We start from the raw sequence: 12,040 nt of genomic DNA on the forward strand, positions 1-12,040 counted from the left end.
CTCCAGGCTATACACTTTGTATTGCCAAATAGCATTACTTAGCACTGAACTAGAGAAATTATCAATGTAGCCTCATCTAGTAGTTCACAGAGATGCTCCAAAGGCAATGTTGAGCATGCCTCTCCTGCTCTTCTGCATTCTTTTCAAAGAGCATCTTAGACTTTACTCATTCTTCAGTTACTATTATCTGATTACCTGCAGTGACCTCCTTGTCTCTGCACCTGTATAGAAACAGAGACAGAAGAGAAAATAATGGAAAAAAATTATTCTATGCCACAGAGATCTTGCCAAGAACAAAGCCAGAGACACCCTCTTTTCAGGAAAGATTTGAGATGCATCTGAAAAGAGAAGAATTTCTCAGGTGAAAATTCATGAGGCTAGAGATAGAGAGAGGTTCCAAAAGGAAGGAGACCCGTGCTAAAAGGCACCTAGAGAGCAAAGAGTACTGTTATTAGAGGAATAATCATAATAATGGGTCAGGTCACTACAGACCTCACCACCAGCAATGGTGGTCAAGCTTCTCACAGTTCTCTCAATGTTCCCAACAACTCTAGAAGGTATGTAATATGATTGTTCCTATCAGATAAAATATGGAAAATGACAGTTTCTCAAGGTCAAGCTGCCAAAGAGTAGGATTGAATAGCAGCTGACTCCAGAGACCGTACCTGCCACCATGGCACAGACCAGAAGCTTGCCTGAAGGGAAGATGGGAAATGAGAACAATGGTGACTACTAAGAAGAGGCCCCAGGGTGCTGACTCAGCATTATTCAAAAGCTATGGTGGATTTAGGCAGGAATGACAGATGATTAGATTAGTAAAGACGACTCTATAGCCATGGCAACAAATTAGAACAGGAAATGAACAAGAGGCATCTTTTAGCATTAAATCCAAAGGAAGCATTATTTCTAGTTTCTTTTTATAAACTCCAACATGCACATACACACACATACATACAGAGAAAGAGAGAGAGAGACAGAGACAGAGACAGAGAGAGAAAGAAAGAGACATGTTCACATGTAAAATAAGTGAATAAATGTAAAATATGAAAATGGCAAAACACTTTTTAAAGTATAAAGAATAGTGCAAACATTACTTCTAACCAATATGGAGTAAAAGGAATTGGACTCACCCTCTACAGCCTAAAACAATTAAAAAACAAACAAACAATATCATATTAAAAATGTATTTTAGAGCAGTACCTACTTGTCAAAGGGAGGGTTCTCTGGAAAATAAACATGAGATCTTTTTGGCCCCCATTTTCTCTTTCATTGCTGTGACAAAGTATCTGAAAGTACTTAAAAGGAGAAACGTTGTAATCTGCTCATGATTTTAGGTTTTAATTCATGGTCACCTGGCCCAGTGAATTTGGGCCCATGGAGGAGGCCTATCATGGTTAGGGAGAGTATGGTAATCATATCATGGTACCTGTCTTAGTTAAGGTTTTATTGCTCTGAAAAGACAAGATGACCAAAGCAGCTTTTATAAAGAACAACATTTAATTGGGGCTGGCATACAGTTTCAGATGGCCAGTCTATTATCATCATGGTGGGAAGCATGACAGAATCCAGGTTGATATGGTTCTGGAGAAAGAACTAAAAATTCTACATCTTAACTCAAAGACAGCAAATAAGATACTGTCTTCCACAGGCAGCCAGGTGGATGGTCTCTTCTGCATTGGGGAGATCTTGAGCATAAAACCTCAAAGCCCACCCCTGCAGTGATACACTTCTTCCAATAAGGCGGCACCTACTTCAAAGAAGCCTCACTTCCTAATAGTAGTACTTTACATGGGCCCAGCATGTTCAAACCTCCATAACACCTGAGAAGAAAAAGAGAGGAAAGAATGCCAATTCCAAAACCTGTTTTGAGCACACTCCCTCCAAATTCCCCATCCCAACCCCACCAAGACATTCCACTCCGCTTGCCAATATCACCACAGAGTGACAACCATGCCTATAACTCATGAGGCTTTGTGCATGATTCAGATCCAAATTCACAGTATTTTCCCCAAATTACCACTTGCAGAAGGTCCCAGATCACTGTGCAAAGAAATGGATCTACTTGGAGTCCAGTGCTCTTCCAGGAAACTGGTTTTCTTATCGATAGTGAAATCGTCCAGGGAAGATACTGTGGGAGGAGTGCTGTAGAGACAGAGAACTGGGTGGTGGCTGAGGAAGATCCACTCAGGAGTTAGGCAGAACAGTGACCTGCTTAAGAGAATAGGGAACTATATAAGTCCAGTGGGAGTGAAGGGTGGGGCAATGGGGGGTGGAAATAGCAAAAAAGCATAGGGCCACCCTGCAGCCAGGTTCAAAAACAATAATCATTCAAGTTAAGGTTTTGTTTTAATGGTGGGAAGATTAGTTCTAAACTGCTCTGATCTGGCCTGATAAATACAGGCATGATCTGAAAGTCTCAAACTACTTCCACATAATTTTACAATGTCTCAGAATAAAGCTCAAACTATTTACAATTTACAACACTAAAATACTATACCAGTTAGAACCAAGGCGATTGACCCACCTGCCAGCTGAACTGTCCCATACCCAAGACTCAGTTCCCAAAGACCTGTTCCGTTGTCCACTCCTATTCCATCCCACTGTAATGTCCCCCTGGCTCCAATATGAGTGGAGTTCTGTTGCCCAGGTTCAAATCACAACAGTCAGAAGAACTAGTGCCATTTAAAGGATAGATAGAGGCCAAGAAAGCCAGAAAAAAAGATAGGTGAACTCAGGCAGACTTTCTCTGCTGGACCAGAGACCATGCCAGTCACCAGAACTCCAGATAGGCAGTCTACCTGTGGGCCTCTTCCTCTCACTCAGAGCCCCCAATCTCTGTCCCCCTTTTTATCACCATAGCCCACCCCTCCAGCTCAGGCAGAAGCCTCCTGCTACACAAGCTACTGTCTTAAACAAAGACTGCCTACTGAGCCAGAGGTCATGCCAGTGGCCAGAAATGCAGGCTACAAAGACCAGAAAATCAAATAGGAAATAGAAACAAAGAAACAAAACATCCATCCAACAGAGACAAACTCAGAAATCAGCACCTAGACCTATAGTCATCCTAAACCTAGACACCCCAAACACCAGTTTAAGAACACAGCCAACAATAGCCTGGAAAATATGGCATGACCAGAAACTAGCTATTCTGCAACATCAAACCCTGGATGTTACGACACAGCTGAAGCACAAGAAAATTATCTTAAAACCAACTTTATGAAGATGATAGGGCTCCTTAAAAGAAAATGAAAAAAAAATCCCTTTAAAACATTGAGGATTCTCCCTTGGCAATGGGAAAAGAGATATCTTGTTGTTGGTGTTGTTCTTATATCAGTTGGGGTCAAAACAGATGGAGTCCTTTGTTCATGCTAGGCTTTATAACCTGCTTGGTGGCCAAAGCTACCAAGACTGCCTCAAGACTAGGACTCATAGAAATTAAATCAAATCCAGGCATTGCAATAAAAAAAAAGAAGACCTGTGGACCACCATGCCACCCACAGATCTGACCTCCAGTGCATGGCACAGGTGGGCCATATAAACCCACTAGCTGCCATGTCACACAGCAAGGATGGAATATGTCACCCAGGGGCCCACCAGCCATGTATCCAGTCTACCATAGGAGCTACCACAATATACAAGTATGTGGTAGTCAGATGGAAGAAAAAGAGAAGTGGAGCAGCTTGAACTTTATGAAGAGAGATGGAACTGTAGACTCGAGAGTAGAGAGGATTAGCCTGCTATGAGTGGCCAGTCCCGCCACTCAGGGCCATGGCGAGGGCCAAGCAAAGGTGCCATTGAAAGCCATGTCTGAGTCTGTGGCTACTTAGTGGCAGGGTCAGTTGATGTTGATGGATCATATTACCACTAGAAAACATGAGTATGTCCATGATTGGGACAGCCATTGAGACCTCATGGGTTTTCAGGGGCTTTGCAAAACTGGCTACACCCCTCACTGGATGTGGCAATCTGGAGAGCTGTCTTCATCTTTCACCAGTTATAGCATCCAGGGGAGTGGGCTCTGTACCTTACCTAAGTAGCACAGTAGAGCTGGTTTTGGAGAGCTGGCAAGCCAACCTTGAGGGCATGGGAACAGAAAAGCTGACCCCTGCCTGTTGCCAATGGCAACATTAGGTGACCTAGCCAAAGCAGTGCTGGAGAGTTCACCCTGCTAGTGTAGATAAGGGAGAGCTGGTGGGCTGAACAATTTGACTATCACCCAGGTCCAACTCTAGGGCCCTGAATTGGTCCACCAAAAATCTACATCATCTGTGACCAGTTGAAAAGTAAAAGCCCAGTCCTGTTGATCCAAAGCTGCAGGATTTCAATGACACAGGGCAACAACAGGATAACTGGGAGGAGTTCTGATGAGGATTCAATATTGATGGTGACACAGAAGCCAGAGATATCGAATCAGACCAATGACACATTGTAATGAACATTTGTGAGACATGCTATGACATACTACAGCCTCCATGATGAGATGTTTTCTATGGTTTGGGGTTTTGCTATGGTCTGTGTGTGTATTATATTGAGGGAAAGACTGCAGGTCAAAAGGTGGATATGAGGGGACAGGGAGATGAGCAGGGCTGGAGTGCATGATGGGAAACTCACAAACTATCAATAAAAACTTTTTTAAAAAATAAAGAAATCAAACAAACAAAAAATTGGAGGAAATCAATACATTCCTTAAAGAATGCCAAGAAAGTCAACAAACAGACAAGCAGGTGAAGAAAACTGATCAAGATCTAAAAATGGAAATAGAAGCAATAAAGAAAATGCAAACTGCAGATCCTAAAAAGCCCAGCAGCCATGAGGTCAGCCCTATCCCCTCTGTGCTCCATCTTCTGGTCTATAGCTCTACCTGCAATCCCAGATTTGCACTCCACTCCCCAGAACACAGCTTAGCCTTCTCATAGGATGACTGCTGCCATCCAGAACAACCAGAGGCCTTCTGCTGTTACAGACTACCAGCTATATCTGCAGTGGCATAGTCCAGCTACCACCATGGACTACCAGGCCGGGCAACACCAGAGACAACCAGATGGCTAAAGGTAAGCACAAGAATAGAATTAACAAAAGCCAGGGCAATAGGGCAGCATCAGAACCCAGCTCTCCAACTACAGCAAGCCCTGGATATCCTAACACACTTGAAGAGCAAGACAATGGCCTTAAATCAAATATTACGAAGATGATAGAGACATTTAAAGGGGAAATAAATAAATACCCTAAAGAAATACAGGAAAATACAATCAAATGAATAAATAGAAAGAAATATAGGAAAATAAATAAAAAATATGAAGGAAATGAATAAAACTATTTAAGACCTGAAAATGGAAATAAAAGCAATAAAGAAAACACAAATAGAGGCAATACTGGAGTTGGACAACTTAGGATAGAGAACAGAAACTACAAACAAAAGCATCACCAACAGAATACAAGAAGTGGAATAGAGAGTCTCAGGTGTAGAAGATACCATAGAAGAAACTTATACATTGGTCAAACAAAATGTCAAATCCAAAAAGTTTCTAAAACAAAACATCCAGGAAATTTGGGCCACTGTGAAAATATTAAGCCTAAGTATAATAGGAATAGAAGAAGAAGATTCTCAGATTAAAGGCCAAGAAATATCTTCAACAAAGTCACAAATTAAAAATTTTCTAACCTAAAAAAAATGGGTATAAATGTATAAGAAGCTTACAGAACACCAAATAGATTGAACCAGAAAAGAAAACTCTCCTGCCACATAATAATCAAAACATTAAATACGCAGAAGAAAGAATATTAAAAGCAACAAATAAAAAAGCCAAGCAACATATAAAAATAGACCTACTGGAATTACATCTGACTTCTCAACAGAGCCTCTAAAAGCCAGAAGGGCCTGGGCAGATGTCTTGCAGACCCTAAGAGAACACAGATGCCAGTCTATACTACTATACTCAGCAAAACTTTCAATTACCATAGATGAAGAAGCAAAGATAACATGACCAAATCTAAACAATATGGCTCCACTAATCCAGCCCTACGAAGGATACTAGAAAGAAAACTCCAGCACAAGGAAGGTAATTACACCCAAGAAGACACAAGAAATTAATAATTTCACAGCAAAACTAAAAGATGAGAAACAGAGAAACACATACACACAGAGAGAGGGGGTAGGGGGGGAGATTAACAGCACCAACATTAAAATAATGAGAACTAACAGTCATTAGTCATTAATATCTCTCAACATCCGTGTAATCAATTCACCAATAAAAAAGACACAAGCTAAAAGAGTGGATGCATAAATAGGATCCATCATTCGCCTACATATAAGAAAAATATCTCAGCAACAGTGATAGACATTACCTGAGAGTAAACAGCTGGAAAAAGATTTTCAAAAGCAAACATACCCAAGAAACAAGCTGGAGAGACATTATAATATCTAATAAAATAGACTCTGAACCAGAACCAATCAAAAGAGATAGAAAAGGACACTTAATACTCATGAAAGGAAAAACACACCCAAATGACATCTCAGTTGTGAACATCTATGCCCCAAATACTAGGGCACCCACATTCATAAAAGAAACATTGCTAAAGCTTAAATCACACATCAAACACCACACATTAATAGTGGGAGACTTCAATATTCAACTTTCACCAATGGACAGCTCATTAAACAGAAACTAAACAGAGAAATAATGAAACTAAAAGAGAATATAAATCAAATAGACCTAACAGATAGCTACAGAACCTTTCACCCAAACACAAAATAAATAAATAATATACCTTCTTCTCAGCAGAAGAAGCAACACATTTCACAATGGCCAAAATAATGTAAACTATCTTGGTGTAACATTAATCCAGCAAGTGAAAGAACTGTATGACAAGAACTTCAAGTCTCTGAAGAAAGAAACTGAAGAAAATATCAGACGATGGAAAGATTTCCTATCCTTATGGATTGGTAGGATTAACAGTGAAAATGGCCATCCTACAAAAAGCAATCTACAGATTCAATGCAATTCCCATCAAAATTTTAACACAGTTCTTTGCAGACTTTGAAAGAGCAATTCTCAACTTCGCATAGATAAACAAAAAACCTAGGATAGCTAGAACAATCCTGAACAATAAAAGAACTTCTAGAGGTTTCGCCATCCCTGATCTCAAGCTGTACAGTAGAGTAAGAATAATAAAAAAAACTGTGTGGTATTGGTATAGAAACAGAGAGGGAATTGAATTGAAGACCCAGAAATAAACCTGTACACATAGGGACACTTGATTTTTGACAAAGAAGCCAATACAATGGTGAGGGGAGGAGGCAGGGGAAGCATCTTCGACAAAAGTGCTGGATGTTTGCATGTACAAGAATGGAAATAAACCTGTATGTATCATCCTTAACATAACTGAAGTCCGAGTGGATCAAAGAACTCAACATAAAACTGGATACACTAAATCTAACAGAAGAGAATATAGGATACAGCCATGAACTCATTGGTTGAGAAGACAACATCCTGAATAGAATACCAATGGCTGGGGCACTAAGATAAACAGTTAATAAATGGGACCTTATGAAACTAACAAGCTTCTGTAAGGCAAAAGACACTGTCAATAGGACAAAATGGTAGCCTATAGATTGGGAAAAGATCTTCACCAATCCTGCATCCAACAGATGGCCAATATCCAAAATATGTAAAGAACCCAAGAGTTGGACTCTAACAAACCAAATAATCTAATTTTTAAAAATGAGGTACAGAGGTAAACAGAGAATGCTCAACAGCAATCTTGAGTGGCTGAGAAGCCTTTAAAGAAATGTTCAATGTCCTTAGTCATCAAGGAAATGCAAGTCAAAATGACCCAGAGACTCCACCTTATACCCATCACAATGGCTAAGATCAAAAAGTCAAATTGACAGCACCTGTTGGTGAGGATATGCAGCAAGGGGCACATTCTTTCTTTCTGTTGGAGAGCAAACTTGTACAACCAAAATGGAAATCAGTCTGGTGGTTTCTCAGAAAATTGAGAATGCTTCTCCCTGAAGACCCAGCTATATCACTCCTGGGCGTATATGCAAAAGATGCCACACCATACCACAAGAACACTTGCTCCACTATGCACATAGCAGATTTATTCATAATAGCTTAGAAACTGGACACAATCTACATGCACTTCAACCAAAGAATGGATATAGCAAATGTGGTCCATATACACAATGGAATACTATTCAGCTATTAAAAACAAGGACATCATGAATTTTGCAGGCAAATGCATGGAACTAGAAAATTTCATCCTCAGTGAAGAGATTCAGACTCAAAAGAACACACATGGCATGTACTCACTTATAGGTGGATATTAGCCAAAAAGTACAAGATACCCTGGTGATATTCCATAGACCCAAAGAAGCTAAACAAGAAGAAAAGCCCAAGTGAGGATCCTTGAATCTCACTCAGAAGAGGGAGTAAAATAATCATAGGAAGCAGACAGAGACAGGGAATTGGGTGGGAGAAGAAGGGGAGGAGCATTCAGTATCAAATATGGGGAAAGACAGTAAAGAGGACCAGTGGGCTAGGAGAATAAATGGAAATCAGAGGATGGGGAGGTATGGGGGGGAAACATCTCAAGGATGTGCTAGAGTCCTGGGATGGGGGAGGCTCCCAGGAGTCTATTGGGGGTGACATTTAGCAGTGAGTATATGGAACCTGAAATGGCCATTTCTTGTAGCCAGCCAAGACCCCAAGCAGAAGGATAAGGACACCAACCCATCCACAAAACTTTTGACCCAAATTTGTCCTGTATACAAGAAATTCCGGAACAAAGATGGAGCAGAGACTGAGGGAATGGGCAACCAATAACCAGCCCGACTTGAAACCCATCCCAAGGGCAAGCACCAATCCTGAACACCATTAATGATACTCTGCTATGCTTGCAGATAGAAGCCTAGCATAACCATCCTCTGAGAGGCTCCACCCAGCAGATGACTGAAACAGATGCAGAGATACACAGCCAAACATTGAAAGGAGCTCAGGAAGCTTTGGGAAAGGATTGAGGGCCCTGGGAGGGATAGGAACACTACAGGAAGACCAAGAGTCAACTAACCTGGACCCTTGGGGGCTCTCAGAGACTGAACCACCAAAGAACATACATGAGGTGGACCTAGGCCCTTCACACATATGTAGTAGATTTGCAGCTCAGTCTTCATGTGGGTCCCCAAACAACTGGATTGTGGGCTGTCTCTAAAGCTGTTGCCTGTCTGTGGATCCCATTCTTATAAGTGGCCTACCTTGTCTGGCCTGAGTGGGAGAGGATGCACCTAGCCTTGCAGAGACTTGATGTTTCAGGGTCGAAGGATACCCATGGGATGTCTTCATCTTCTCAGAGGAGAAGGTGGGGAGACTGTGAGGGTAGACAGGGCTTAGGCTTTAAAGTGAACAGACAAATTAATCGGGGGGGGGGAACATAAACTAAGGGAAATGGGGAAATGAAAGATATAGGTACAGGAACTACAGACACAAGCATCACCAACAGGATACAAGAGAGGAAGAAAGACTCTCCAAGGCAAAGACACTACAGAGGAAATAAATTCATTGGTCAAAGAAAATGTTAAGTCTAAAAAAATCTCTACCAAAAACATCCAGAAAATATGGGACACTATGAAAAGGCTAAACCTAAGAATACTAGGAAGAGAAGGAGAAGAATCCCAGCTCAGAACTCAGAAAATATATTTAACAAAACCATAGAAGAAATTTTCCTAACCCCCCCCAAAAGACATGTCTATAAAGTTATACAAAGCACGCAGAAAACCAAATAGATTGGACCAGAAAAGAAATTCTCCATCCCAAAAAATAATCAAAACACTAAACATACAGAACAAAGAAAGAAGTTTAAAAGCTTCAAGGAGAAAAGGCCAAGCAACATATAAAGTCAGACCTATTTTAATTATATCTGACTTCTCAGTGGAGATTCTAAAAAACAGAAGGGCTTGGAAAGATGTCTTAGAGACTCTACCAGCCCAGACTACTAACCTAGCAAAACTTTCAATCACTATAGATAGAGAAAACAAGATGTTTTATGACAATGTCAAATTTAAACAATATCTATCCACAAATCCCACTCTACAGAAGGTACTGGAAGGAAAACTCCAACACAAGATGCTTAATATATCCATAAAAAATGCAGGCAATAAGTAACCACATGCCAGAAAACCCAAAGAAATAAATACTCTCTCTCTCTCTCTCTCTCTCTCTCTCTCTCTCTCTCTCTCTCTCTCCCTCTCTCTCTCCCTCTCTCTCTCTCTCCCTCCCTCCGTCCCTCCCTCCCTCCCTCCCTCCCCCCTCTCTGTCTCTCTCTCTTTCTCTTTCTCTTTCTCCACCACCACCACTAATAGCAAGAAGATAACAAGAACTAACAATCATTGGTCACTAATATCTATCAATATCAATAAACTCAATTCCCCAATAAAAGGACACAGGCTAACAGAATGGATATGAAAACAGGATCCATTCTTCTGCTGTATACAAGAAATACACCTTGGGCTGGAGAAATGGCTCAGCGGTTAAGAGCACTGACTGCTCTTTCAGAGGTCCTGAGTTCAATTCCCAGCAACCACATGGTGGCTCACAACCATCTGTAATGGGATCTGATGCCCTCTTCTGGTGTGTCTGAAGACAGCTACAGAGTACTCGTAAAAATAAAACTAAATAATATTTTTAAAAAAAAAGAAATACACCTTGACTTCAAAAATAAACATTACCTCAGAGTAAAACAGTGAAAAAGATTTTTCAAACAAATGGACATGAGAAGCAAGCTGGTGTACCCATTTTAATATCTAACAAAATAGACTTCCAACCAAAATTAATCAAAAGAGGACATTTTATCTCATCAAGGGAAAAATCCACCAAGATGACATTTCAGTTCTTATAAATGCAAGGGCACATATTTGTTAAATAAATATTATTAAATCATAAATCACACATTAAACATTAATAGTTTTTAATAACCACACATTTATAGTGGGGGACTTCAATACTCAACTCTCACCACTGGACAGGTCACCCAGATATAAATTAAACAGAGAAATAATGGCACTAACAGATTTTACTAACCAAATGAACATAACAGATATCTACAGAAAATTTCACTGAAACACAAAAAATATACCTTCTTCTCAACATTTCATAAAGCAATCTCCAATATTGACTACATACTTGCTCACAAAACAAGTCTCAACAGATAATAAAAAAATTGAAATAGCCTCTTGTATTCTGTTAGACCACCATGGATTGAAGCTAAATTTCAACAACAGAAACAACAGAAAGCCTAATACTGAATGACTACTGCATCAAGAAAAATATTAAAGACTTCCTAGAATTCAATGGAAATAAATGTGCAACATGCCCAAACTTATGGGACATAATGAAAGCTATGCCAAGAGAAAAGTTCTTGTGGCTTCATAAAGAAATTGGAGAGATCTCATATTAGTCATTTAACAGCAAACCTGAAAGTTCCAGGAAAAACAAAAACAAAACCAAAACAAACAAACAAACAAACACCCCAGCAAACACACCCAAGAGTAGTAGATGTCAGGAAATAATCAAACTGGGAGCCCAAAACAATAAAAATAGAAACAGAACAAAGAATCAATGAAATGAAGAGTTGGTTTATTGAGAAAATCAACAAGATAAATAAACACTTATCCAAACTAACTAAAAGACAGAGAGACAATATCCAAATTAGCAAAATTAGAAAAGAAATAAGGTCTCCCACATATGTGGCACAGGATGGTCTCATTGGATATCAGTGGGAGAAGTGACCCTTGGTCCTGTGGGGGTTCAATGATCCAGTGTATGGGAAAGCCCGGAGAAGGAAGATGAGAGTGGGTGGGTGGGTGGGGGAGCACTCTCAGAGGGACAGGGAGAGGGGGGATGGGATAGGAGGTTTCCAGAGTGGAGACCTGGAAAGGGGATAACATTTGAAATGTAAATAAAGAAAATATCCAATAAAAGGAAAAGAAAAGAAAAGAAAAGAAAAGAAAAGAAAAGAAAAGAAAAGAAAAGAAAAGAAAAGA

Source organism: Grammomys surdaster, unplaced genomic scaffold, assembly GCF_004785775.1.
Source record: "Grammomys surdaster isolate TR1022 unplaced genomic scaffold, NIH_TR_1.0 67, whole genome shotgun sequence".
NCBI classification, from domain to species: Eukaryota; Metazoa; Chordata; class Mammalia; order Rodentia; family Muridae; genus Grammomys; species Grammomys surdaster.